General features: G+C 40.6%; 1 long non-coding RNA gene across 3 annotated transcripts; it reads left to right on the top strand.

Moving 5' to 3' along the window:
* The first annotated feature begins 143 nt into the window (after positions 1 to 143).
* Positions 144 to 22,150, top strand: LOC117063526. 3 transcript variants are annotated; one of them, XR_004428973.1, is made up of 4 exons: positions 144 to 325; positions 17,373 to 18,350; positions 20,568 to 20,731; positions 20,896 to 22,150. It is a non-coding gene; the product is annotated as an uncharacterized LOC117063526 (long non-coding RNA). The 3 variants fall into 3 exon arrangements; XR_004428971.1 differs by lacking the exon at positions 144 to 325 and adding an exon at positions 5,445 to 5,499; XR_004428972.1 differs by lacking the exon at positions 144 to 325 and adding an exon at positions 7,516 to 7,657.
* Positions 22,151 to 27,929: the final 5,779 nt, after the last annotated feature.

Genomic DNA, 27,929 nt, shown 5'->3' with positions numbered 1-27,929 from the left:
AACCCCATCTCTACTAAAAATACAAAAATTAGCCGGGCGTGGTGGCGGCGCCTGTAGTCCCAGCTGCTCGGGAGGCTGAGGCAAGAGAATGGCAGGAACCCGGGAGGCGGAGCTTGCAGTGAGCCGAGATCGCACCACTGCACTCCAGCCTGGGCGACAGAGTAGGATCCGTCTCAAAAAAAAAAAAAAAAAGAGAGAGAGAGAGAAAGGGAGAGTTGATGATGCCCACACAGGAGAGGAGAAGGCAATGGGGCCAAGGAGGAAGACGTTGGGACGACAAGTCCACAATGCAAGGAACGCCAGCAACCACCAGGAGTTGGAAGAGGTGAGCAAAGGAGTCTTTCGTAGGGCATCCAGATGAAGCCCAGCTCTGGGGTGGGCTTGATTTCAGCTCCGTAAGACTCATTTCAAATTTCTGGATTCCAGAACTGTAAGAGAGTAAATTGACATTGTTTTAAGCCATGAAATTTGTGGCTCTGGGAAACTTACCCCTTTGCTACTCATGACTATTGTCCCACTTTTTAAAAATTTTTTATAAAATCTATTTTCTCCTAGATGGACATTATCTCTTATTGAAAAATGAACAAAATATATATAATCATGCATTTAAGACATCTTAAAGTACACGAAGACAAACTTCAGGAGACAAACATTAAATATATCCAAAAAGTAATCGGATCTGGACTTTGCTTACAAATTGTTTAAATGGAAATGGAATTCGTGTTTAAGAAATGTTTTCACTGATGGAAGAATAAATCTAACAAAACCGTTATGTAAAAACATAGATTTACAAAGCCAATGTGTCTCTTAGTTTTAATTTTTATATATCCTACATGACGTTCATATTAAATGAAAATAAAGTTTTAAAAGTCTATCAGTGTATAAAAAAGAAATTCAGTTGCTCAAGTACTAGTTAGAACTTCATATTCATCTTTCTCCTTTGAGGTGCTGCTCGCAGGTTACACCCTCATGTACTTTTTCTTTGCATTGTCAACGACCAAACTCTTGGACATGCCCTCAAGTCACTGTGGACTTCAGCTTCTGAGTCAGGTTTTTCCATCCTAAATCCAGTCATTGTCTTGTGATTTTAACACCAAAGAGGAAGTCCACCCAGTTAAGACCTTCTATCCAAGTTCCTTGATTAGAATCCAACAAACTTGGTCTTCGCTTGACTGTGTTTCAGAAATCCACTTCCGTGACTGCATTCTTGGCCTTGGTACTACTCTTAAAATTATTATACATTTGGAATATTCAGCTGAAACACAAAAATCTCTGGTTTGCCCTGCTTGTTCCTCTACCTCCCACTGTCTTCCTCCCAGGACTCCAGAACTGTGGACTTCATTCATCAATCCCTTGCCTCATTTCCTCCCTGTCCTCCCCTCCTGGCTTCAGTTCCTCCACAGATGAACCCCAGGGAGAAGCACTCCCACCTTTCTTCTGTGGGTCCTTCAATTCTCTTGCCCCCTTGTCCTTCCACAGCACTCGGGGTGAAAATTCCCAACCTTGGATCAGTTGTACCAGATTCTTCCTTCACAGAACCCAAAAGCTGTGGTCTCCAGCCTCAGTCGGCTACTCAGCCACCCACCCATCGTTCACTCTTAGGACCTCGTGTCCAGTCTTTTTGCCATCTTGGCTATTCTTCCCTGAATACTAAGTTCTGTCTGAATTTTAACTCTTTCCTAGAGATCCTGCCACCACATCTAGCGTTTGTGGTGAGCTGAAAAATAAGAGTTCCGTGCTTCCCCCACGGTGTCCTGCATCTAAATATCTTCCTCTTTAACATAGGCATTGCCTGCTGTTGTTCCTGTTGGCTTGTTTGTTTTTTCCTAGCTGCAACATACTGCAGCCTTCATGCATCCAGTTTACAGTCACTAAACTTTTCTTCTTCTTTTGTATGTGTTTCACTGTAAAACCATATTTTTTTTTTTTTTTTTTTTTTTTGAGACAGAGTCTCGCTCTGTCGCCCAGGCTGGAGTGCAGTGGCCAGATCTCAGCTCACTGCAAGCTCCGCCCCCCGAGTTTACGCCATTCTCCTGCCTCAGCCTCCCCTGTAGCTGGGACTACAGGCGCCCGCCACCTCGCCCGGCTACTTTTATGTATTTTTTAGTAGAGACGGGGTTTCACTGTGTTAGCCAGGATGGTCTCGATCTCCTGACCTCGTGATCCGCCCGTCTCGGCCTCCCAAAGTGCTGGGATTACAGAAAGCCATATTTCTTTCATTTTCTTGTTTTAACTTTAATTTTGGATCCTAGCATAGGGCTTCACATTGAACCTTACTAACGGAGTAGATGGCGAAGCACAGACAGGCATCTATGGTTTTCAATCTGCCGTTTCAGTTGCTCTCCTCCATGCACCTGTCAACCAAGTCCTCCTTTCTTGTGTGTAAACATGCCATGTGGTTTAGTTACCATCTGATTTCTTTCTTACTCTCTTCGTTATTCACTACAAAGATGTTCTCTAGCTCTCAGCCTGGCCAATTGAAATATCCAGTGGCTCTGGCCTCCATGATTGTAGGACATGGCCCAAATTAGGTCAATCAACACCTTTCACAGGATTTTTGCTGGGACCATGAAGAGAAACACTCTCCCTTCTCTGGTACCATGGAAATACAAGTCTAAGATAGTCAGTGGCAGTCTTTCACTCTAAGTCTGTCAGAGAAAAAGCAAAGCTAAAAGATGGAGAGAAACATAGAACCCCAATAATATAATTCAAACCCCATGAGCCAACCTTATGTATCTTCCAATTTACTTAAGCCAATAAATTTCATTTCTTAAGTTGTTTTATACTGAGTTTCTAAAATGTACAATTGAAAGAAATTTGACTAAACACCTTCTAAGTTGCTTCTTTAAAATTCTGTCATCCACCCAGTGTGGTGACTCTCGCCTGTAATCCTAGCACTTTGGGAGGCTGAAGAGGGAGAATCACTTGAGGTCAGGAGTTCAAGACCAGCCTGGCCAACATGGTGAAACCCTGTCTCTGGTAAAAGAACAAAAATTAGCTGGGCATGGTGGTATATGCCTGTAATTCCAGCTACTCAGGAGGCTGAGGCAGGAGAATCACTTACTTGAACCTGGGAGGTGGAGGTTGCAGTGAGTGAAGGCTGAAACAAGAGAATCGCTTGAGCCAGGGAGGTGGAGGTCGCAGTGAGTGGAGATTACACCATTACACTCCAGCCTGAGGGACAGAGCGAGACTCTGTCTCAAAAAATAATAATAATACATATATATGTATATATATCTATGAGTTAGAATAGTGTTTAGCACATGTGTATATTTAGCACATATATACATACATATATGTAGATATATCTATGAGTTAGAATAGTGTTTAGCACATGTGTATACTTAGCACATATATACATACATATATGTATATATATCTATGAGTTAGAATAATGATCAGCACATAGTTACTGATCAATTAAATAATTACAGATGTTCCCCGACTTAACAATGGTTGGACTTATGAGTGGGAAAGCAATACACATTCAGTAGAAACCGTGCTTTGAGCTCCCATATGACTGTCGCATCTTTCACTTTCAGCACAGTATTTAATAAATTACATGATATATTCAACACTATCATAGCATAGGCTTTGTGTTAGAGAACTTTGCTGAACTGTAGGCTAATGTAAGTATTCTGAACACATGTAAGGTAGGCTAGGCTAAATTGTGATGTTTGGAGCAACACCCTTTCTCAAAAAAAAATTTTTTTCATTCAATACATTTGTCAAAAGATCTTAACTTCTTTTCATTTGAGAAATAAAAATCAGCAACACACAAGTGTGCCCATCAGACAGCGACAAAAAATGGCTTCAGCTTTTCAGTGCAAATATCACTTTAGATTGAGAGCAATCAATTATTCCACTTTAAGAATCGTCGTTCCATTAGCTGAGAACTTACCCCTCTTCTTTGTTTATAATGATACCATAGTAGATCTTTACAGAATTTTTGCAACAAAGTATTTATATCGTGTTTATCACATTCTGTTGATGGACTTTCCTCTAAGGAACATAAAGAAAATTATCTTACAAATCAACATTTTTTTTCTAACTCCTTATTTACAATTATTTTAATAATCTATTTTGAGATTTGAGATAGAGCTTACCTGTTTACAGTTTATGGAGTTCACCTTCTCCCTCTTCTTTCTCCAGTGGCCATAGTTTCTCAAAGATTACAAAAATAATTCAGAGATTTAATTTTTAACTAATTGATCAAAAATACATATATTCATTTGGAGTACCTGGATACTACATTACAATGCCTTCATCTACTTGAGGTTTCCTCTCACTAACATTTGTTCTACCTTTTACATTGTGAATCTAGTCTTACCCAGAGAGTCAGAACAGAATTTCAGACCCTCATCCTTCACAGTTCATGCTACTGATATATACACCAAGTCTAAAATCTATGCATTTCTTATTTCTACTTTTTTCAAACATATAAATAATGTTTTAACATATACGTAATCTCCAGTTGACTTTCTACAACTTTCCTTCATTTATTCGTGTTTCAGTTGGTTAATAATTTAATTTTATATCTTAGTGTTTCCCAAAGTATAAGACTGTAATTCAGCAAGTGACTACTAGAGTATTAGGGGATAAGATGTTTCCTGCATTAGATTTCTTTTTTTCATGCAACCATGTTACATTTTTGACTCAAGTTGAGTTAAAATGAAATGTTTTCAAAAACCTAGCACTGTGTGAATTTAATCTATGTTTCACTTATCACTTTACATTGTATTAGTTATCTCCACATTTTACAAACTATGTGAATTATAATATCTCTCACTATGACATTGAAAATCACCTTTTATATGCTTAAAACACATGTATAGCCCATTCATATTTTGAATATTTTTATATTTTTATATGTATAATTTTCCAGCAAGTACAATAATTTGAAATGAAGCAGCAAACTGTAAGCACTAGTTACAGGATTAAAATAATGTAATCCTTATTGCAGTTGCACACTTTTAATACCATGTGTGAGCTCAAAGACATTTAGTGAAAAATCCCAAATGAAATTGCTGGGCAACTCTGAAGGTTCTGGTGGAAAATGCATTTAGTAAATGTCATAAGTTAGAAAGCCATCAAGAATTGAAATTTACCTTTGGTGCTGCTCCACAGGGTGCTGGCAGTCAGGTAAAAGGCAAAGCAGAGCATGTGGTTGTCACATTCAGAGGGCTGTGTATCGCGGAGCCATTACTGGACACTGACTCTGGTTTTTTTTTTCCTCAATTAGATTTGCTTCAATAGAACAACAAGAAATGTTTCTCAAATAAATTGAATGCTTTTATAAATTAAAACCTCATGTATAAGTAGTTCAAGAAGCTCAACTGTATTTCTTTTTTTGTTTGTTTGTTTGTTTGTTTTTGAGACAGGGTCTTGCTCTGTTGCCCAGGCTGGAGTACAGTAGTGTGATCACAGTTCACTTCAGCCTTGACCTCTTGGACTCAGGTGATCCTCCCATCTCAGCCTCCTGAGTAGTTAGGACTACAGGTAGGTGCAGTATGCCTGGCTAATGTTTTGTATGTTTTGTAGAGATGGGGTTTCACCATGTTGCTCAGGCTGATCTTGAACTCCTGACTTCAAGTGATTCACCTGCCTCTGGCCTTCCAAGGTGATTATAGACGTGGTCTCTGCACTGGTCTCAACTTCCTTTATTTAATTGAATGTTTAGAGGGAGCAACTTAACTCCCAGCAAATTAAGATGTGCCAAATGTGTATGTACACATTTTCACATATACACACATAATTTCACATACGATAGTCTGCTATATATGTTTCTGGTCCAAACTTCTTTGTGGATCCCTTTTGGATGGTCAAGAAGTGTTTTAAACCCTCAATTAAATTAAACAGTGTCTTTGTTTTAAATTAGCTTCTTCTTGGTCAATTCAGTCTAAATGCTCAGGTTTGTCTTTTTAATTGAAAAAAATTATTTTAGTGTACATACACAATTATTATTCTCAAGGCAGCATTTCAGTACAAAGAAAAACTGTTTGTTCTGTGTTAATGACTGAGTCTCAAGTCTAGGCTTGAGTTTTATGCTGTTTCCTGCACCCTTGAGTCATCCATGCCGTGCTGGGACTATCCCTTGCCATGCCTGGTCTCTCATACGCTGGTATCAGCTGATGGAGTCACTTCTGGTAAACTTGTTTCTCTCAACATTGGCCATGAGCAATGTTTTCAATCTCCCCAACCAACGAGTCTCACTTTGCTCTTGCTGGAGTATAACATCTATGGGGCCGGGCGCGGTGGCTCACACCTGTAATCCCAGCGCTTTGGGGGGCCGAGGTGAGTGCATCACCTGAGGTCAGGAGTTTGAGACCAGCCTGATTGACACGGTGAAACCCTGTCTCCACTAAATGTACAAAATTAGCTGGGCGTGGTGGTGCATGCCTGTAATCCCACCTTCTTGGGAGACTGAGGCAGGAGAATCATTGGAACCAGGGAGGCAGAGTTTGCAGTGAGCCAAGATCGTGCCATTGCACTTCAGCCTGGGCAACAAGAGCGAAACTATGTTTCAAAAACAAAAACACAAAACAACAACAACAACAGCTATGGGCCTCCGTGGAACTCTGTATCTGAACCCTGGCTTGGGTATTCTACCCTTTGGCTTCTCGGGGGCAATGACACACCTCATAAAGGAATCTTCTTACAGCCCTTCGGGTCACTTGTTACTTTTCACATCCCCCATTAAGAATGCTCAGTAACTTCTAGATCGCAGTAGGTTCTCTCCTCATGTCCCTTGTGCTGGTGCAGGGAAGGGACATTGTGCAAGACACTTCCTTTCAGAGACCAAAACAGGAAGCGGGACAGGAGACCTCTGTGTTCAGCATCAGTCTCAACATAGCTGGGATGTCTCTGTCTTACTCCTTCAAGTTTTAGCTTTGTTTCATGCCCCTACTATTAATCGCCTTGCTTTCTTCTTTGATTTCCCTCACTGTTTCCTAACGTGCTCTCTTTCCCTTTCCTGTCTGGTAGCAACAATCCTACATCATGTCCTCCTTGTCCTTACCCTATATACTTTCTGGGTTTTAGATAGTAGCTCCTTTTTTCTTTGCAGGAGCACTGAAATTCAAGCTTAGTTTTGTTGTTGTTGTTGTTGTTGTTGTTGTTGTTGTTTTTATTTGGTTTGGTTTGGTTTGGTTTGAGATGGAGACTTGCTCTGTCGCCCAGGCTGGAGTGCAGTAGTGCGATCTTGGCTCACTGTAACCTCCATCTCCCCCATTCAAGTGATGCTCCTGCCTCAGCCTCCCTAGTCGTTGGGATTACAGATGCCTGCCACCACACCCAACTGATTTTTTGTATTTTTAGTAGAGACGAGATTTCACTGTGTTGGCCAAGCTGGTCTCAAACTCCTGACCTCAGACAATCCACGAACCTCAGCCTCCCAAAATGCTGGGATTACAGGCACGAGCCACCATGCCCAGCTAATTTATAAGAATTAAAATACAGACGGACACGTGGCTCACACCTGTTATCCCAGCACTTTGGGAGGCCAAGGCAGGCGGATCACCTGAGGTCTGGAGTTTGAAATCACCCTGACACTTTCCTAGGCAAGGCCTTTCTGTTTTGGACATACAGCTGCCATATGAATATGAAAGGCGAAATAACAGGCTGGGCGCTGGAAAAAGATTTCCTGGTGTCAAATTAGGTAAGAATTAGGTGTCAAATTACGTAAACATTATGGGAACTAAGACAAATCATTTAATGTCTCCGTGCTTCAGTTTTCTTAACTTTAGTCACGGATGTAATAACAGTTGTGACAATTAAATAAGATAATGCATGTACAATGCTTAGAACAGGACCTGGCATGGGATTCATGCCTTGTGCATTTTAGCTGTTATTATGATAGAATCAAAGCATCTCAGGTGTGGAAAGATGGAAGGTACAACCTCGCAGTGTTTGAAACCGCCTTTAACATTCCTGTTAAATATTTATACAACTTCTCCTTGAATGCCTCAAGCAAAAGGAGACTCGATATCTTCTAAGGTAATTCGTTTTATCATTGGAGAGCTCTGGATATTGCAATGTTTTCCTTTACCTTAAGTAAATATCTGTCTCCCTGAAATATCCATTCATTGTTCCTAGAAAGGTTTCTTGGGGCCATTTAAAATAAATCTAATTTTACTTTTATTTGAGAGTCCTTTTAATATTTGAGGATAGTCAGGATGCCTGTTTCTTTTTCATATTGCATTTCCCCATGAGCTAAACAGTCAGGTATCTCTAATTGGTCCTCTTACAATACAGTTTAAGTCCCTTGACCATCTGGGCATGGGAGATCACGTAAACTATCATGATTCCAGCAAGATCCTGTTATCCTGACAACAAATGGATGAGGAACAACTACATTTCTTAAAATCAGACTAGAAACATCCTTGAGCTCTTTGGAAATTACAGTCCACATGCGAGAATGGTCAGTCTGTCTTTATCCAATGTTGTGTAGAAATCTGGTGCTCTACAGTTGAGAGTTTTCCGAATATTAACCCTTTAAGCACCAAAGGCTTTTGGGGTAGCTTTTCATTCATTTCACAAGTGTGAAACTTCCCCACTTCTACAATCTTATGGTAGATTCTGTCAGTGCATACAAACTTATAGAATATATAGTAATACCAAACTTGACAGTTTAAAAATCTGAAAGTCAGAGGTAACGCATGCCTACAAATCACTGCAGAGCTTGACAGTGGTGATCCATGTTAATTAGAATAACTCTGAGAATACACCACAAGTTTAGAGGCAGGGGAGACCACCTCCATTAGGTGCGGTCAGGAGTGGGGATCAGGTGTGGTCAGGAGTGGGGATCAGGTGTGGTCAGGAGTAGGGGTCGGGCACGGTCAGCAGTGAGGATCGGGTGTGGTCAGGAGTGGGGATCAGGTGTGGTCAGGAGTGGGGGTCGGGTACGGTCAGCAGTGAGGATCGGGTGTGGTCAGGAGTGGGGATCAGGTGTGGTCAGGAGTGAATGGGAGGACTTCGTGGTCAAGCGGGAAGACAGAATGACCCTTCAGAATGGCTAGAGTTTTAAGAGGTGGAAATGTCACGTATAACATTACAGGAGAAATTGCACTGAAATGCTGAGGGAGGTATGTACAAGAAGTGAGGGAGCACAAAGTGAATTCAGGAAGTGGTGGAACAGCAGGCTTCTACTCAGCAATAAAAATTAAACTGCACCTGTGCAGTCCAGGTCTTGCGGTGATGAACATGGGCAACTCATTTCAGGCCTGGGGGTGTTTATAGACTGTTGGGAGAGACAAATAGAAAGCAAATAGCACAAATAAATGAAATAATTATAATTCTGATATTTTAGTAAAGAAAAGATGCAAAATGTGGTGAGAAGATATAACAATAAGTCCCTGTGAGTTCAGAGATGGCTTTCTGGGGTTGACATTTAAACTGAGAAGTAGTAGGAGTAGAAGTTCTCTGGGTGATATGGAAGCTGGAAATAAAACTTTACAAACACCAGGAATCGCATGGATAAAGCCCCTGAGGCAGGATGGGGTGTATATCACTGGAGGAATTTGGAGTGGTTAGAGTTCAGAGAGTGAGGAGGAGAAAAGCAAGAGATGGGGGAGGGAGGTCTGATGTTTCATGTTAATCCTGACAGCTATGGAATTGCCAGGCTTTGAGCACACGCTGACAGGGGCAGATTTGCATTTTTAAATGAAAGGCAATGAATTGGAGGGACATGATGGATTTGCCATCCGCGTCGATGAGCTTGCCTAGAGAATGAGTGTGGCACCAAGGAAAGATCACTGAACATTGAACCATTAAAAATGCCAGCATTCGAACATCAGAGAATGGGAGAGAAGCTAATTAAGAAGATTCTCAGAGACTAGGGATCGTAAGGACCACACACTTCAATCGACAAGTCAATAAGTAATTTTGGCCTCTTGGTCCAACTCAAAGACAACTTTCCTAACAAAAACTTTCCAGATTTGTGGAGCGAAGAGTCACTTCTTCAGCCCCCAAAATGGCCATAATACTTATTTTTCTTTTCCTTCCTGAGGTCCTTGTCACTCTCTACCCTGAAACATAGTTATTTATTTATTTACTTATTTATTTATTTCTGAGACAGAGTCACACTCTGTTGCCCAGGCTGGAGTGCCGTGGCAAAATCTCAGCTCATCGCAACGTCCACCTCCCAAGTTCAAGCAATTCTCCTGCCTCAACCTTCTGAGTAGCTTGGATTACAAGTGCACACTACCACACCGGCTAATTTTTGTATTTTTAGTAGAGACAGGGTTTTGCCATGTTGGCCAGGCTGGTCTCGAACTCCTGACCTCAGACAATCCACCTGCCTCAGCCTCCCAAAGTGCTGGGATTACAGGCATGAGCTACCGCGCCTGACGAGAAACAGTTTTTTACAAACACATCCTTTCTATAGACTACAAGCTTTCAATGTCAGAACCTATTTTTTGTTCCTCTTTGAATCACCCAAAGAACTGAACAGAGAGATTTGTACATGAGTACTCAGTTTTTTATTGATTAAAAAAACAGTCTAATTTGTGGAAGAGGAACATGAATGGTAGGTATGGTTATGTACAGGAGGGTTTGCTGAGGAGAGAGACCACAGGCCTGTTACAGAAGCACTGCAGTAGATCTTTTGGGAAACAAAGATTAATGGCAGCAGGAATAAGAGGAATAAATAAATTTGAGGGAAAATGGAAGAGAAACTGACAGAGTTCAGTGATCTCATCCTATTGTATGATTTAAACACTTTTATACACTGATAACTCCCTTGTTTGTGTATCTCATCCTTGACTCTCCTTTGAGATCCAAACTCATATATTCCACTGTTGACTCATCATCTCATGATTCTTATCCTAGATTCCACTCTTTCCCTAGTCTTTCCCACATTCTCCAATGGCATCACCAATCAGGAATTGCTCAGGAATCCTGTTAGATTCATAACTTTCTCTTGTCTTCCCTCACCTGGCTTCACACTGAGCTCATAACCAAGCCCAACTCTACATTCAAACCATATTCTAAATGTGTCTCTTCTTCCACCCCAGTCATGCTAGCCTTATCATCTTTCCTCTGCAGTAATACAAACGCCTCCTGACTGGCTCTTTCCTTTGTCTTTCTGCGGTCCATTCTCCAAACGGCAGCCAGTGATCCTTCACAAACCTGTCAGAATGTGCCAGTCCACTGTTTGAAACCTTCCGGTGCCTGCCACTGCACATAGAATCAAACCCCAAATGCTTATTGGCCCCTGCCTGCCTCTCTGACTTCATTGGAATCCCTTTCCAACCTGCCTCCTTGCAGTCAGTCCTTCTCACCTGGGGTTCTTTTATAGAATGAAACCAGAATGCCATAAAGCATGCGTTGCACATAGTGGCTTCTCTCTTGTTCCTCTAGAATCATAATTTCATTCCATCCCAGACCTGAGAGAATTTGGGAAATAGTCTTGCAGGTCATTTCCTATAGAGTCTCATTCTCTTGGGAACCCTGGTGGAGAAACTGCAGCACACATGGGCATAGATATTCTTTTTTGTCACTCGAACATGAATCCCGGCCCCTAGACCTTTGCACTTGTGCTTTTCTTCATAAGGATTGCAATTTCCCCAGAACCTCACAGACCTGGCTCATTCCATCACTCAGGACTTAGCTCAAAAGTTTCATGAAAGTGTCTGTTCCCATAGAGGCTTTTCAAAACCCCCATTTCTAAGGTAGCTTCACCTCCCAAGCTGCCACTATCCTATAACCCGGTTACTTTCTCCTTATCATCTCTTATGATCTATCTATCTATCTATGTATCTATAGATATCTATCTATAGGGCTTTTTAAAACACAAATTGCTGAGCCTCACCCAGAATAGGTGTGAGGTGGGTCCAGGAATCTGCATCTCACAGGTGAAGGCAATACTGTTGGTGGAGAGAGCTGCTACTCTACAGCTCAGCAGCTGTGGGTTTGTGAGGCTTCTCTAAGAAGCTTGCTGCCTCTGGAGACTCACTCTGGGAAATAAAGCATGCATCCCTGCATTCCCTTAAAGAAATCTGGCATTTCTCTTGGAGCTTATATTATTTCAGTGCTGTTCCACCACAAGCTCATGCTTGTGGGGAAAGTGCTGGTCGCTTTTGAAGCTCAGGCAATAGACCTTACCCATGTCCAGTCTTCTTTTTCAATAAGTTTTTATTTAATAAATCAATATTGACAGTTTCTATCATGCAAAGTACACAAGCAGTGGCTCCAGCCTCTTTGCTGGGACTCGTTGAAGAGGCTTAACTAGCTAGCAACTAACATGATGTTCAGGGCTTTGTATGGTCATCCTGTGGGTCTAATGTGAAGGTTCTATGTAAATGAATGACTATGCAAAAAAAACTACTATATTTGAAAGGAAAAACAAATTGATTACTGCTAAGAACATACAATTAAGTTTAGTCAATAAAGTATTCCATAAGGAACTTGCTTTAATAAATATAAAAATGATGCTGTTTGAAGAGATTTTCATGAATTTTAAATACTAGCCCTGACATTCATTTGTAATGTAGGGAAAATTTTTGCTAAGGTCAAAATTTGGCTCATTCCTGGTTCAAACTTTAAGAAATCCCATATTATTGGAGTCACATTAGTAAAGTTCCGCTCTATTTACAAATCGCATTGGATACATTTGAGTTTGGATGTATACGGACAATTTTCCTGAAAGCAGAGCTATTTCGTCAGTAAGTTCCCACCCAGCTGATTCATCATATCCTGAAGTGCCAGGCTGTTTCTGAAACATTTGGTTAAGCCAGCTGATATTTTTAAGTAGATGCTATCACCTCTCCTCTAAGGCTAAACAAACATATCTGTCTCCACCTAGGCTAGAAGTTTAGGGGATGATATGTGTGCACATTAGACTCATAGGTTTTACCAAATGAAATATTCTGCTCTACGATAGCATTTCTTTTTCAAAATATTAATCTAGTCTTCACCATTAAGACACAACGTTCTTTACTTTCATGATAGGTTTTGTTTCTCACTATAAAAAAAGTACATATTCATCATAGTAAGTTTAGAAAACACAAGAAAGTGAAAGAAAAGTCACCTCTGTTTCCATGGTTTAGAGATATTGCTAATGTATTTGTTTATATTCTTCTAGTCCTTTATTTTTCTTGTGCTTATCAAAATATCTTTTACAAACAATAATGCAGGGCCAAGTGTGGTGGCTCACGCCTGTAACCCCAGCACTTTGGGAGGCCAAGGCAGGCGGATCACCTGAGGTCAGGAGTTCAAGACCAGCCTGGCCAACGTGGTGAAACCCTGTCTCTATTAAAAACACAAAAATTAGCTGGTCGTGGTGGTGGGTGCCTGTACTCCCAGCTACTTGGGAGGCTGAGACAGGAGAATTGCTTGAACCTGAGAGGCAGAGGCTGCAGTGGGCCAAAATCGTGTCACTGCACTCCAGCCTGGGCGACAGGTGAGACTCTGTCTCAAAAAAAAAAAAAAAAAAGAAAGACAATGTACTTGCTACTGGGTAACCTGCTTTTTAAAAACTAATGTATCATAAACTTTCCTCCAATCCATTAAATATTATTCTACATAATATTAATGACTGCATTAAATTATATTTTAATAAACATTTTACATTAACAAAGGAAAACAAAGTGCACTAGCACTTTCTTGTTTAAATCATTGATTGGGAAAGCACTTTCTAGGTAATTCATGATTTATAGCACAAGGCATGCAATACATTTAGGGGTCATAATAATTCACCAAATTATTTTATGATCGTGACTTCCTACAGAGAAAGAAGCTGTAATAATTGAACTTGAAATCAAGTTCCTAAGATTTGCAGAAAGTTTAAAATAAGTCCATGTACCATGTAACTTCCTTAATATTTGCATCTGTAGAATCAATGTAGTAGTGAGAGATAAAGAGAGCTCTCAACAGAGGACCTAGTTTACCCATTTCACCATAATCTGTTCACTTTAATTTGCATACCTTAATTGGAAACATCAGTATACAGAAATCTTCACAGATTTTTGTCTCTCATTTTTTCTTTTAACATCTATGAATAAAATTCTACAATTGCCTTTACTAGCACCTGCCTGTGTGTAATAACTTCTACTGTCCATGTGTCAGAGGCGTTTGACCCAGAGCAACTCCATCTTGAGTTGCTGGGTAATAGGGGCTGGGTAAAAGGAGGCTGAGACCTACGGGATTGCATTCCCAGGAGGTCAGGCATTCTAAGTCATAGAATGAGATAGGAGGTCGCTACCAGATACTGGTCATAAAGACCTTGCTGTTAAGACAGGTTGCAGTAAAGAAGCCAGCCAAAACCCACCACAACCTAGATGGTGAAGAGAGTGACCTACAGGTGTCCTCACAGCTTATTATATGCTAGTTATAAAGCATTAGCACGCTGAAGGACACTCCCACCTGCACCATGACAGTTTACAAATGCCATCCCAATGTCAGGAAGTTATCCTATATGGTCTAAAAAGGGGAGGAACCCTCAGTTCCTAGAATCGTCCACCCCTTTCCCAGAAAACTCATGAATAATCCACCCCATGTTTAGCAAATAATCAAAAGTAACAATAAGTATCATTGGTTGCCTGGCTGAAGCTGCTGCTCTGCCAATAGAGTGGCCGTTCTTTATTCCTTTACTTACCTAATAAACTTGCTTTCACTTTACTCTATGGACTCACCCCGAAATCTTTCTTGCAAGAGATTCAAGAACCGTCTCTTGGGGTCTGAATCAGGACCCCTTTCTGGTAACACATGAATTCATTGTGTCTCCTGTATAACTTAAATCTCTCCCACAGTGTTTTGGCTACCTCCCTGCTGCCTCCTCCTCTGTTCATTTTACTGTAGAGGAAGAACATCTGGTCGCTAATTCTTTCTTTGAAAGATGCTTTCCAATGTGTTGATGAGTAACTTGCAGAGTAGAATAGACCTGCAGGTGGGCTGCCAGGCATTCCAGCTGAGATGACCGTCAACATGTCAGACACATGATACCTTACGGAGTGCTGTCATTTCCATTTAATACTTATTTTCACCCACGGAGTGTATGGCACTCTAAACAAAGTGTTTACCGTGAAAGCCGTCTTGAGGTTCAGTGAAACCAGTGTCACTGAACATGCTACTTAAGTCTCCATTGTAGAATATTTGACACCATTGAAAGTGATAAAATGAAAAAACATTTAGAAGTAGCTACTTCCCCTCTGTGTTTACTCAGCCAGTGAGGGCTAATTGTTGTGTTGACAACCCAGGGCTTCTCCTTGGCTAATTCTGTGATCTTTTGAAATGTTAATTACAGTTTCTGTGATATCATTGTTTCTCCTTCCACAGTTTTAGGTGAAGTGGGTTACCTTAACTTTATCTTTTTTTAATGACCCAACCTGACTGAAATGAATTGGTTTTTTACCTCTTAGCGGGGAATCTTCTGTCTGAGACACATGTGTGGGTTTCCCCCAGTCCCTCACAATACCATTAGCTACCTTAATGGAGCAGATGCCGCCGAATTAACGTTTCCACTCTGGATGTCTCCCTGTAGTTCTTCATTTCTATCATTCTGTTTTTAGATTTACAGTTACTTTTGTAAGTTTACAAAATAATGATTTGTTACCTTAACTTGAAAATGCAGTGATTTTTTCCCCTCCTGTTGTTTTTTTCTCTCCCTGTCCATTTAAGCTGTTAATAAATTAATTAATAATAACTGTCACTGGCTGGGCGTGATGGCTCACGCCTATAACCCCAGCACTTTGAGAGGCCGAGGCAGGCGGGTCACCTGAGGTCAGGAGTTCGAGACCAGCCTGGCCAACATGGTGAAATCACATCTCTACTAAAAATACACACACACACACACACACACACACACAATAGCCAGGCGTGGTGGTGGGTGCCTATAATCCCAGCTACCCAGGAGGCTGAGGCAGGAGAATCTGTTTGAACCAGGAGGCGCAGGTTGCAGTGAGCTGAGCTTGCGCCACTGCATTCCAGCCTGGGCAACAGAGTGAGACTCCATCTCAAAATAACAACAATAATAATAACTTCCACTATAGAGACTCTGTATGTGCCAGGCACAGTTCTATGTGTTGATACAGGTCAACTCAGTTAATTTATACCCCCTCTACAGAAAAAAAAAATCCTGTGAGGTGGATACTGTTTTTCATTCTTCCTTACCGAAGAGGATAGTCTTTAATTAGAATAATTAACTTGTCCGAAGTTACTCAACCAGGTGTGTTTTTTAGCTTAAAATATGACCTTGTGTTAAAAAAAATCTTCAAAGGAACTTAGAAGATCTGAGGCTTAGACAAAACGATTGGGAGAATGATTGAGATAGAGTAAGATAGAGCTGTCCTCCCTCTCTGCTGGAAAAAGATTTCCTTGGGCTGGGCGGACTGCCCGAGAGCAAGGGGCTGGAATAAGAGCAGACGTGTCAAAGAGGCTCAGGCAGGGGACTCCACAGGGTGCTGCCCAGCGAGTTCTGGGCAGGTGGCAAAGCCCAAGAAAGGCTCTTTTGGTGAAAACCCAAGGCAGATGTCAAAAAAGAAATGGCCTCAGTGATTCCAAGACTCTTAGTGGCATAGAAGTCACAGGAGGATTCTCAGGGTATTCAGAAGTAGAGCTACAAGACCTGAGAGGCCGACGGACAGAAACTAGCATCATTTCACGGCACACAGGTCTATCGCCAGCCTAAAATCACAGAGGCCCATAGATATCCCAGCAGATACCTGCAGAGCCAGGTGACCTGAGAGAGCCACAAGTCTTCTCTGGGGTCCCCTTCCCACGCTGAGACACAATTCCCAATAAAAGTTGAAAGAAACACAAAATTGACTGAGATTAAGGTTCTCCTGTCCTCATGGAGTAATGGCTTAAAACAAGAAAGTGGATGCATTGTTGAGAAATATAGACGGTTGCATTTCTTGTCCACGGCCTGATGCTATGCATGTCAGGAGGTTGACATGAATGTATCTGATGCATTCATTTAAAGTTTTACCACTTCCATAGAATGATTGCTGTATTGCGGTAAAGAAACTTTGCTTTCTTCTCTTTTGAAATGATGGATTTTATGATAGATTATCTGACTTTTAAAACTATCTGCTGTTTCTATAGTAGATTACCATTCAGGAATGTCAATGGTAGGACCCATTCAGGGAATCTGAGTGACTCCTAAAGTTTGGAAAGCCATCCTTAAAGATCACATTACAGCACAAAGACTCGATATGCATGATTTAAATAAACTTAAAAGAAAAGAAATGTATGCTATCAGAAGTCAGAAGAGCGGCTGCCTTTAGGGGTGGGGATGTTTACTGGAAGGGAGGATGAGGGAGTATCTAGAATAGTCACTATTATGAATTGAATTGTGTTCTACCTCCTTTCCCCTGCCAAAAATATGTTGAAGTCTGATCCCCAGTACCTGAAAATGTGGTCTCATTTGGACATAGGATCTTGGCAGATGTCATCAAGTTTAATTCAATATGACCAGTGGAGAGGATACCCAGAGACGCAGACACACAGAAAGAAGGCCATGTGAAGCTGGAGGCCGAGATTCAGATGTGCATCCATGAGACAAGGAACAGCATGCACTGCCAGCCATCACCAGAGCTCGGAGAGAGGCACGGGACAGATTCTCCCCCATGTCCACCAGAAGGAAGCAGTCCAGCCAACACCTTGACTTCAAACTTCTAGCCTCAGAACTGTGAGACAATAAATTCCTGTTTGTAGCCCCCCAGTTGGTGAAATTCTGTTTCAGCAGCCCTAGGAATCAAACGCACAAGTCTCCTGGGCGGAATGCTGGTTACACGAGAGCTTGTGAAAATTCGGTGAGCTGTGGACTTACCAATTGTGCGTGTTTCTCTTGTATACAACACTTGAACAAAGGGGTCAAAAAATATATATCACAAAGCAGATGCTTGCAGGAAGTGTTGGAAAAAGCCGTTTCTTGTGCTCAGTTGGCAGGACGAATTCCACTCTTCTGTGGTCACTGTCTTCCTGTGCTTTGGAAGGTACTTGGAAAGGAACCATGTGAAAACACGATGTTCAGAAACGGTCACAGTGAAAGCCACACAGAGAAAGTGAGTGTAACTGAGAGGGCTGACATCTCACGGAGAACATGGCCCTCTCTTAGAGGACAATTAAAGGAAAACAACGGTTTGTAAATTTGAGGGAAATTTGATTTCTCTTTGCTTGTACTTATCTGTTCACCTGATCACCACTGCTGAATCGGCTGTAATTGGAGCTTGTTCTTTGCCAGGCCCTGCGGTTGGGGGGATTTGCTCACTTCTAGCAGCCCCCCGCTTTGTTTCCTAACAGATGCGCCCTGTTTGTCATGGACGCTTCCACAGATAAGAGAAAAGGAGTGTGGAAGGAAGCGCAAAGAAGTCTGAGCCGCAGGGAGTCTCTTCAGGCCCTGGAAACACTTGGTAACTTTTCTTACAACTGTCACTGGTGTTAACTTCTAACCCATTAAACTCGCTTACAGGATAGCTTTAGTCAGTGAAGCAGGATATGGCCTTTTCTTGGCCTCTCCATTTCCAATTCCAGCAAAATGAATGAAACACAAAAAGTTCACAGGGGGATCGACTGGGGAGGCAGGGCTGGGAGTTGGTGTCGGAAAGAGCTTTTAACTGGTCTGACCATTACTGTCCTTTCCCATTTCAACTTTTATCTGCCCATTAACTCCTTAAGTTTGCTCATCCATCCATCAAAAAGAAAAGAAAAAAAGTCCCAAATGATGTGTGAAAAGATCTTCTGGGTGTTGCTAGGTCTAGCGTGTCATCTCCTAAATTTGTCCAAACATGATTGGCTTCTCATCGGGACACAATGACTCTGTTTTATGAATGGTCATTTGTGATTTCTTAAAACTTTTATCTTTAAGATGTCTTTGAAGTATTTGAAATCATTTCTGTTTCTGACAAAATGAAGAGGTAACTTTTCCAAAATATTGCAGGGTCCACTTTTATAAATGAAGAGTGTTTAGTTTTCAGCGACTGTATAATGATTACTTACACAATCTTACATGCTTTTCATTGAAATATGTCAAGTTAATGATTCTGTTTATGGTTTAAGAACAAAATAATAAAATATTTAGTGCTTTGATTTATAAAATAAAAACAAATTGTTTATAGGCATCCATATGTATTTGCTAAATTTGCATGCGATAGGTCCTTGCTCAGATCTTTGCTAACAAAATTCTGTTGGGGTCCAAAAAAAATTTTTTAATTCTTGACAGTAAAAGGGATCCAGAGAAGAGCTAAGAAATTCAAATAGAAGTAGCACTCAATCTGGATCAAAGGTATTCATTCACTCCATTAATTCATATAACATTCAATGAAGTTATTAATATAAGAAATGTAAAAGATTAAGTCCCTGCACCAAAATCTCTACAGTCTTGGAAGGGATATGAATATAAGATTAAAGTAACTTAAATACACTTCAAGACAGAATATGAAAATCTTGTAATCTGTACATAGTAATTGCTGAGATGATGAAGGTATACATAAAATATCCAAGAACTTGAGACAGATGCATTTACTTCATGATAGTTGCACAGATTCGACAACATCTGATGTTTTACATCATCGGCCCTTCTCATTTATCCAGGCTCCGTGTTCCCACCCACAAAATAAGATTTAACTTCTAGATAATCTCTTTACAGTCATTATCTCCTTTTACTACTATTATCTCATAATTATTGTTTGGAGCATGAGAGCAAGTTCTCATATAGAAAATAAAGAGGCCAGGCGTGGTGGCTCAAGCCTGGAATCCCAACAGTTTGGGAGGCTGAGGCAAGCAGATCACTTGAGGTCAGGAGTTCAAGACTAGCCTGGACAACATGGTGAAACCCTATCTCTACTAAAAATACAAAAATTTGCTGGGCATCATGGCAGGCGCCTGTAATCCCAGCTACTCAGGAGGCTGAGGCAGGAGAATGGCACTCCAGCCTAGGTGACATAGTGAGACTCAAGAAAGAAGGAAGAAAAGAAGGAAGGAAGGAAGGAAGGAAGGGAGGGAGGGAGGGAGGGAGGGAGGGAGGGAAGGGAAAGGAAAGGAAGGAGGAAGGAAGAAAGAAAGGAGGGAGGGAGGAAGGAAGGAAGGAAGAAAGGAGGGAGGAAGAGAGGGAGGGAGGAAGGAAGGAAGGAGGAAGGAAGGAAGGAAGAAGGAAGAAAGGAGGAAGGAAGGAAAGAAAGGAAAGAAAGGAGGGAGGGAGGAAGAGAGGGAGGGAGGAAGGAAGGAAGGAGGGAAGGAAGGAAGGAAGGAAGGAGAGAAAGAACCGGAAAGGAAAGGAAAAAGAAAAGAAAAGCTTGGTCACATGCCTTTAGTACAGTGTCATTTTTAAGGATAAAGCTCATTTTTTACACTGAACCATCTGTTTACAATGTTAATAAACTGACATGTTAGGGCAAGGGCTGCCTAATATATGATGAGCAGGATGTGGACAAGAATCAGAATCCAAATTCAATTTTAGACACAACCACTATTGAACTTAGCTCAGCAAACAGGATTCAGTATGTGCCAAGCACTGTGCTACATTTTGGGATTTAAGAATCCATATCCTCTGCATGTATTTATGTGCCTGCTATGGCCTATATTTGCTGCCTATGTCTGGTTCACTTTCTTACCTAGGCTCTCCCTTACAGCAGGGAAAATGACATCATTTGAATGAAAGAATGAATATTAGAGGAAGGCCTGGCTTTGGAAGAGTCCAGTCTGATAAAGAAGATGAGTGTGGACACAACTATGACAGAACCAAACTGAGCACACTCATAGACACAGAAACACGTGCACACACGGTCTAGAGACGGTGAGATAGTTCTGGCTCCAAAAGAGGGCTGGATGTGGGAGGGGAAGGGGATTCGGTTTAAGTGTGAGGTGGGGGGAGGGTAGAACCCTTTTATGTAGAAAAGTATGCTTTCCCAGTTAACTAATTACTCCAGAAACCCTCCAAACTGTATTTCCCACCCTCAGCACAGCTCTGCAAGTGTTAATTGCCACCTTTCAAGTGAAGAAAGTAATGTCACACTCATGATGGAACAATGTCTGTCCGGGAGACTCTTCCGGAGCTAACAGAGGGCACGAATACGAGCAGCTTGCATAGCTAAGGCCAGGAGGTAGGTCAGGTGCATGGTGACACTCTAGAAAGGTGAAAGCACAGCAGACCTCCTTGCCTTAAAACTGTGTCTGCAGCAAAACCTGAGCACAACCATAATGGAATGTGAAGATCTTGATATAAAACTTTGTGAACTCAATTGACTCCAAGTCCAGCATGCTGTCTACACAGCTCCCTTGTATTTAAACTGTTCAAAGGCTTCTTTTCCCCCTAATCTGCTAATTCCTTAATTCCTCTGGTATTAAGATTACCAGAGAAGTCCTCTCAGGAGAGCTGATAACACTATCTACACTAAGGACAAGCAAGCACTTCCCTGTATGAGGAGTGGAGGCGGGGTAGGGGAGGCAGGCTCGAACTCTATTTTGTGTCTTCTTTTTCCTGTATGGTTTTTTCCGTACTCAGAATTCCAGCAGGCAGCCATTGCTTTGGGAGCTTTTGCCTGAGGAAGTTGTTCAGAGCTAGAAAACAGAAGCTGCTTCTCCTCCAAGCTCTGGTTTTCATTTGCAGAAGTGTACGTATGTGCACAATGAGACTGCCCTGATTGCACCTGGTGGGCTTTGGAGAGCAGGCCTAGAGCCCAGCTGAAGGAAGGAGCTGCTCCCAGAGTTAGGAGTAGGAGGTCTTTGGTCCTTGACCTGCAGGAACCTGTGTCCTGGCTATGCGGAGGCGGCTGAGCCTCTAGACCTGCAAGGACCACATGGGGCCTGGAAAGATCTCCACAAGCGCTGGGGATAGAGGATAACACAGTAATGTCTAACATTGCATTCCCCAAAATGCTGGTGCCCTGGGTTGGGGGTCAAAGCCAGGGAAGCCAGTTTACAGAGAATGAAGTAACATTTCTTCCCCACTTCCTTCTGTTGGCTGAAAGTAATTCCTTCTACAATAATTATGTTATATTTACTGTTTTACATAAAACACAATGAGTTCAATTGATCAATTTTCAATTTACCAATTTATCAAAATAAACATGCTTATAAATGGATTTTAATTAAAGCCTAGTTACTGGGGGAAGTGGAAAAAAATACATAGAGCTTTCAACAAATGTCTGTTCCTTCATTATTTAATATATTTCATATTTAATAATGTTAATTTATATTTCATAACAGAGCAACAAGGGAAAGAAACCAATTTTTTTTAGTGCAGAATGCTATAATTTTAAGATTGTAAGAGTTCCTTTTGAAAGTTATTTTGTAGTCTATTTTGTATTTTGAGTTTTTGTGACAAGAACATGATACACAGAAAGGTCTCTTTAAGTATTTTTGTTGTATGGCTGATTTGATTAATGAAGGGTACTTGCAGTTTATTAGAGTATACAATGGCACAAATTTGGGAAGGTGATTTTGCAGCATTAACAAGCAGCTTAAAATTATTCATAGCTTTTGATCCTGAAGTCCCCTTTCTAGGTATTTATGCTAAGGAAATAATTCCAGATATATGCAACAATGAACAGAATGCTCAGCTGAGTGGGGTTTAGAAAACAATGTAAAAATTATAGAGAACTCTCATATCTCAAAATAAGACCCTGGCCAAATAAGAATGGCCCATTATATAATGAAATGCATGCAGCCATTATAAATTACATTTGTATAAATTATGTGTTTGTTGTATATTCTTAAGATAAACTCAGGTATTCAAACAGATGAGATACCCTTTCTCTACTCAATCTATCTGACTTGTGTGTGTTTATGGGATTTTAATTTTCTCCTTTTTCACCTGTATATTCTTAATTTTCCTCAATGGCATATCATTACTCTTAAAGTAAGAAAAAAATTACCAACAAAATACGTAAGACTGTAAATATAAAAAAGAAAAACGTGAATGTAAGTCGTCACATTTCTTTTTGTTCAACAAAAAGAAAAAGTATATTGAAAAGGATAGTGATTATCACCTATCAGTCAAAGTTATCTTTATCTCGCTTAAGATTTAGTAACAGACTTTAATCTCAATAATACTTTTTTAAATTTGTAAAGAGTATTTTTTAGAGCACCTGTAGATATACCAAAAAATTGAGAAGATAGTATAGAGAGTTCCCATTCAGCCTCTCACATTTTTCCCTATTACTAACACTTTACATTAACATGGTACATTTGTTACAATTAATGAACCAATATTGATATATTGTTTTAATCAAAACTCCATAGTCTCTTTAGATTTCCTTAGCTGTCACCTAATGTCCTTTCTCTGTTTTGGAATCTCATCTAGGATCCTACATTACATTTGGCCATGATGTCTCCCTGGACTCTTCTTGGCTGTGACAGTTTCTCAGACTTTCCTTGTTTTGATCCCCTTGACAGTTCAAGGAGGACTGGCTAAGTATTTTGTAGGATGTCTCTGTATTAAAAATTGTCTGATGTTTTTCTCGTGATTGGACCGGAGTTTCAATAATATATTCAAAACAATCCTTCTCACATCCTGCCCTTCAAAAAAAAAAAAAAAAATTCATACTCTCAAACGTAACAAAATCCCCCAGCCTCAACTCAGCATGATGTTATGTATCTTGTAATTCATTGACAAATTTGCAAAATGACACTAAATACTGCAGGCTGCAGGCCTTTCCATTAGTAACCTCACCCCTAGGTACAAATAAACATCATTTAATGGAAGTTCCATCAATGGAGGAGCCTGATCTTTGGCCTCCTGGGTTACAGGACGCTCTTGTTAGTTCCCTTTAGTACCTCCTCCACATGTTGAATTTTAATGGGGCTGGGGAACCTGTGGGTTAGAAGTGTATTGGTGTTATTTCCTGTTTCCACTTCAGTTAGCCTCCCAACTTTCTGATTTGACATGAATTTCGGGAAGGGACGCAATGTACACAATGGGAAATAAATACCTAATTTTTTTCTTCTTTAATATGGCAACTTTTAAAAGACAGTGCAACTTTAAAAATAGCAAATATTATCACATTGTGAGGAAGGAAAGTTTTTATAATGTACTAAGAGGTCCAAGTCACATGATGCTCACTGCCTAGTTTTTGCAAGCACTTTATAAATGCTGAGTGCAGGTGTTCACATGCCTAATGCCTACCCTTTACCAGGCGAGATCAAACTCCTGTTTCTACTCCACGTGTTTCTCATGTCCTTTGAATACTCCACATTTTATAACTGAAATCTAGGACAACACTTTGAGTTCAGAAAGAAAAAATTAATTTTTTTTTTGTTTAACATAAAATAAACATAGGTGATTTCTTTCTTTGGTCATTACCCAGATAGGCTAGGTTCTGAGACCTGGTTGCATCTTAGCAGGAGGCCGGTGGGGAGGAATCTGGGGATGGATAGAAAACTAGTAGAGCTCATTCCCAAAGGAGAGTGTCAATCACGTAACTTCTGTTGTCACCAAGAAAGTGGGACCAGGTCAGCCCTAATTCAGAGACGGTTCTAGGTAACCCACCAGATGTTTGTGTTGGACTGACCAGTTTGTGCTGTTCTCTGCAGGTGTGTGATAGGGTCCAGGCTGGGGAAGGAGCATTGTAAGAATTCCACCGGGTATAAAAACCAATACCAAGCAGTAGGGATTTGGGGAAAAAGTGTAAAACCGGTATTAGAACTTAAGCACACATCAGAACACTTCATCATTAATCCAGACCCTAGAGTAAAGCCGTCAGTGGCGGGATTGGTTATAAACTGACCACACGCTGGGCTTCCCAGATGCCTCTTTGTGGTGTAGAGCAGCAAGACAGATTCCAGATTGCTGACTTTTTCATATTTATTGTAAATATTTTCCTGGTTTGTTATTATCTTGATATTTTGATTCACACACATATCAATTTTGAATTAATCTCATTGTATGATGTTCAATTTTTTTTCTGAGCTTATTGGTTTGGAAAGATCTACTCTACCAATAAGTCAAATCATTCATTTATAGTTTACATTAGCTTTTTTCTACACTTAATTATTTTAGTCATATGAATTTAATTTTAATGTATGGTACAAGGTGAGAATCTAGATATATTCTCTGTCCTTAGGTAATTAATCACCCCCCTGCACCAACCATTAAGAAAGATTTTAGTTAAAAAGTAACTTGTCTTGCCTACCTTTGCATCATAAATGCCTACACCTAACATTGTGTCTGATCTATAGCAGTTGCTCAATTAAACATTTGTTGAGTAAATGTATGCTTATCAAACCTGTTGCCTGTCCCTGGCATCTAACATGGTGGAAAATTCATCTGAAATGACAGCAATTCTTGGGTAATGACAAATCCCCGAGGATTCCTGTGTCACAGCTAACTAACTGATACGTATGTGCAATTGTTTCTTTTGGAGATGGAGCTATAAATCAAAAGAGCGCAATGATTATGCTTAGTTAGGAAAGAAAAAACTAACATTCTAAACAGTAGTCAGATGCTAGGAATTAATGCCTACCATCAAAGTCTCACAGGCCGCTTCCAAGTGAGACAAGCTTCTCGAAGTCATGACACCTGGGTCTGTGGATCCCTGCCCTGCCACATTGCCACCCTCCAGCATGGCTTCCACCTGTCCCTCCCTGGCCAGCTTGCCTTGGTGGCTGTACTGAGGGACATGTGTTTCTACCATTCCTTGCCTCTAATAACACTTACTGATTACCTATGGTTGTTCTCTGTTTTTGTAATAAAAAACATTTTTATACTTTATGTTTAAGGCAGTGTTGTAGATACAGCATTTAAGATTAAGATAAATTCGGCCGGGCGCGGTGGCTCAAGCCTGTAATCCCAGCACTTTGGGAGGCCGAGACGGGCGGATCACGAGGTCAGGAGATCGAGACCATCCTGGCTAACACGGTGAAACCCCGTCTCTACTAAAAATGACAAAAAAACTAGCCGGGCGAGGTGGCGGGCACCTGTAGTCCCAGCTACTCGGAAGGCTGAGGCAGGAGAATGGGGTAAACCCGGGAGGCGGAGCTTGCAGTGAGCTGAGATCTGGCCACTGCACTCCAGCCCAGGCGACAGAGCGAGACTCTGTCTCAAAAAAAAAAAAAGAGTAAGATAAATTCTCCATTCACCACCTGTGACTTAGTTTCCCTAAGCCACAGTTTACTTATCAGCAAAATGGAAGGTAATACCAGCTAACATTTCTGTACCATCTATTCTGTGCCTGGCACGGCTCAAAGCGCCACATACCTATTAAATTATTTAGTACACATTAACTCTTTGAAGTAATCACCATTTTTAGATCCATTTACAGACAAAATGGAGGCATGATGAAGTAATTGCCTTGCCTAAGGATTAGAATCCAGGCCCTCTGGCTCTGAAGTCCATGCTTCTAACCACAGTATTAAGATGTCTCCGAGGCATCATAACTAGCAGCCACCTCAGAGAGTTGATGTGAGATTGAGACACCATATGCAGGATACCTGGTGAGCATTTGATGCGTGTTCGCTCTGTAACAGGAAACAGCCCCCGACTCACTGATCTTACCTTCCATAGGATTACAGATGCTCAGACAGTCACTTTCAGCAAAGAGACAAAGGTGACAGGAGAGGAAGAAATCCAGGAGGCTGGAGACCACATGACAGGGTCCCCAGTCAGAACTGGGGGAAAGGAAAGGCTTCTCAGAGGGAATATTCGTTGTATTAAAGCCAAATTAAAGCATGTTCCTTTTCCTGTGAAAATCTCAGGTGTTTATTTCCCTCCACAGGACCTGTTTGTTTTGCTTCCCCTTCCTCCATTCCCTTCACCTACTCTCTGCCCTTCACCTTTTTCAGAATTCTTGGGGAAACAGGATGTGCCCAAGCAATCCAATCATATATATGCATTCCACAAACACTGGTGGGTGGGGAAGCACCACAAGAGATATTAGTTGAGTTACACCCACGTGCTGTAAGCTGAGGAAGAGACGATTAAAGGGGAAAAGGATTAAACGTTTTCAGGGACATTCAGAATTTCACATTTTACAAGGTGATGTTTACTTAGTTACCTCTAGTATTAGCCTAGTTGGGTCTCACGATTTTTTTCCAAAAGCAGCTGAATCTGAGCATGGTTCCTCAAGTTATATGAATTCTGAGTAAATGTGTGTATACACATCTGAAATAATACCCCTTTGGCTTACCCATAATGCTTGTTGAATGTAATATACTGAGAGACCTTTGGGGTCATTTAGTTCAACTTCCAACTCATAAAGACTTTCCTTTTAGCAGAAAGGCAATTTATCTAGTTTATCCATTTTCTCGTAAATAATTGCAGTGATGTGAAGCTCGCCATGCCTCAACACAGCCATTTTGATGGTTGTATAGCTATAATTCTGAAAGTCTTGACTTACATTGACCTAAGTCTCTGCAGGGAGAGACACAAAAACAAGCAAACATGTTTTTCTTGTAAATTCAGACAACTTCGTGTTTCTCTTTGTTCTTTGGATGAAATAATGTCAGTTGTTGAGGGTCTTATTTATATTCCAGTGGGCAAGCTCTTCTAAGTATGTTACCTAAACATTTATTTTTACATATTAATCCATTTGTTTATTTTAAGAATGTTGTTGCCAAGAAACTTTTGAATAATCTGAGAAAATTGAGCATATGATACTACAAATTACTTTTAAAAACAGAACCACCCAATAACAGCTAAGCATAAAACAAAACATATGTATGAGAAATGTATTTTTAACTATTGCTTTATAAATTGTGTTTATTTCAACTTACTTGGTATCAAGATGATACCCTAGAACATGACAATAATTTAAATAAGATCAAATATGACTTCACTAATGGGATTCAAGAGGAATCTCTTATAAACATATTTCCTTTTTGAATGCACCCGTTTGCTTTCAAACTCATTTTTTAAACAATAGGAATAACAATGATAGATACAAAATAACACTTAAGGTTTATTATAATTTTTATGTTACCTTTTTAGATTAAGATACGCTTTTCTAACTGGCAGATACATTTAATAATCTTTTGTAAGAAGGTTGTTTTCATATTCC

This window comes from Trachypithecus francoisi, unplaced genomic scaffold, assembly GCF_009764315.1.
Source record: "Trachypithecus francoisi isolate TF-2019V2 unplaced genomic scaffold, Tfra_2.0 Lachesis_group18, whole genome shotgun sequence".
Taxonomy (NCBI): Eukaryota; Metazoa; Chordata; class Mammalia; order Primates; family Cercopithecidae; genus Trachypithecus; species Trachypithecus francoisi.
The sequence above is the reverse complement of the archived record's forward strand: the minus strand, read 5'-3'. Positions and strand labels throughout refer to the sequence as shown.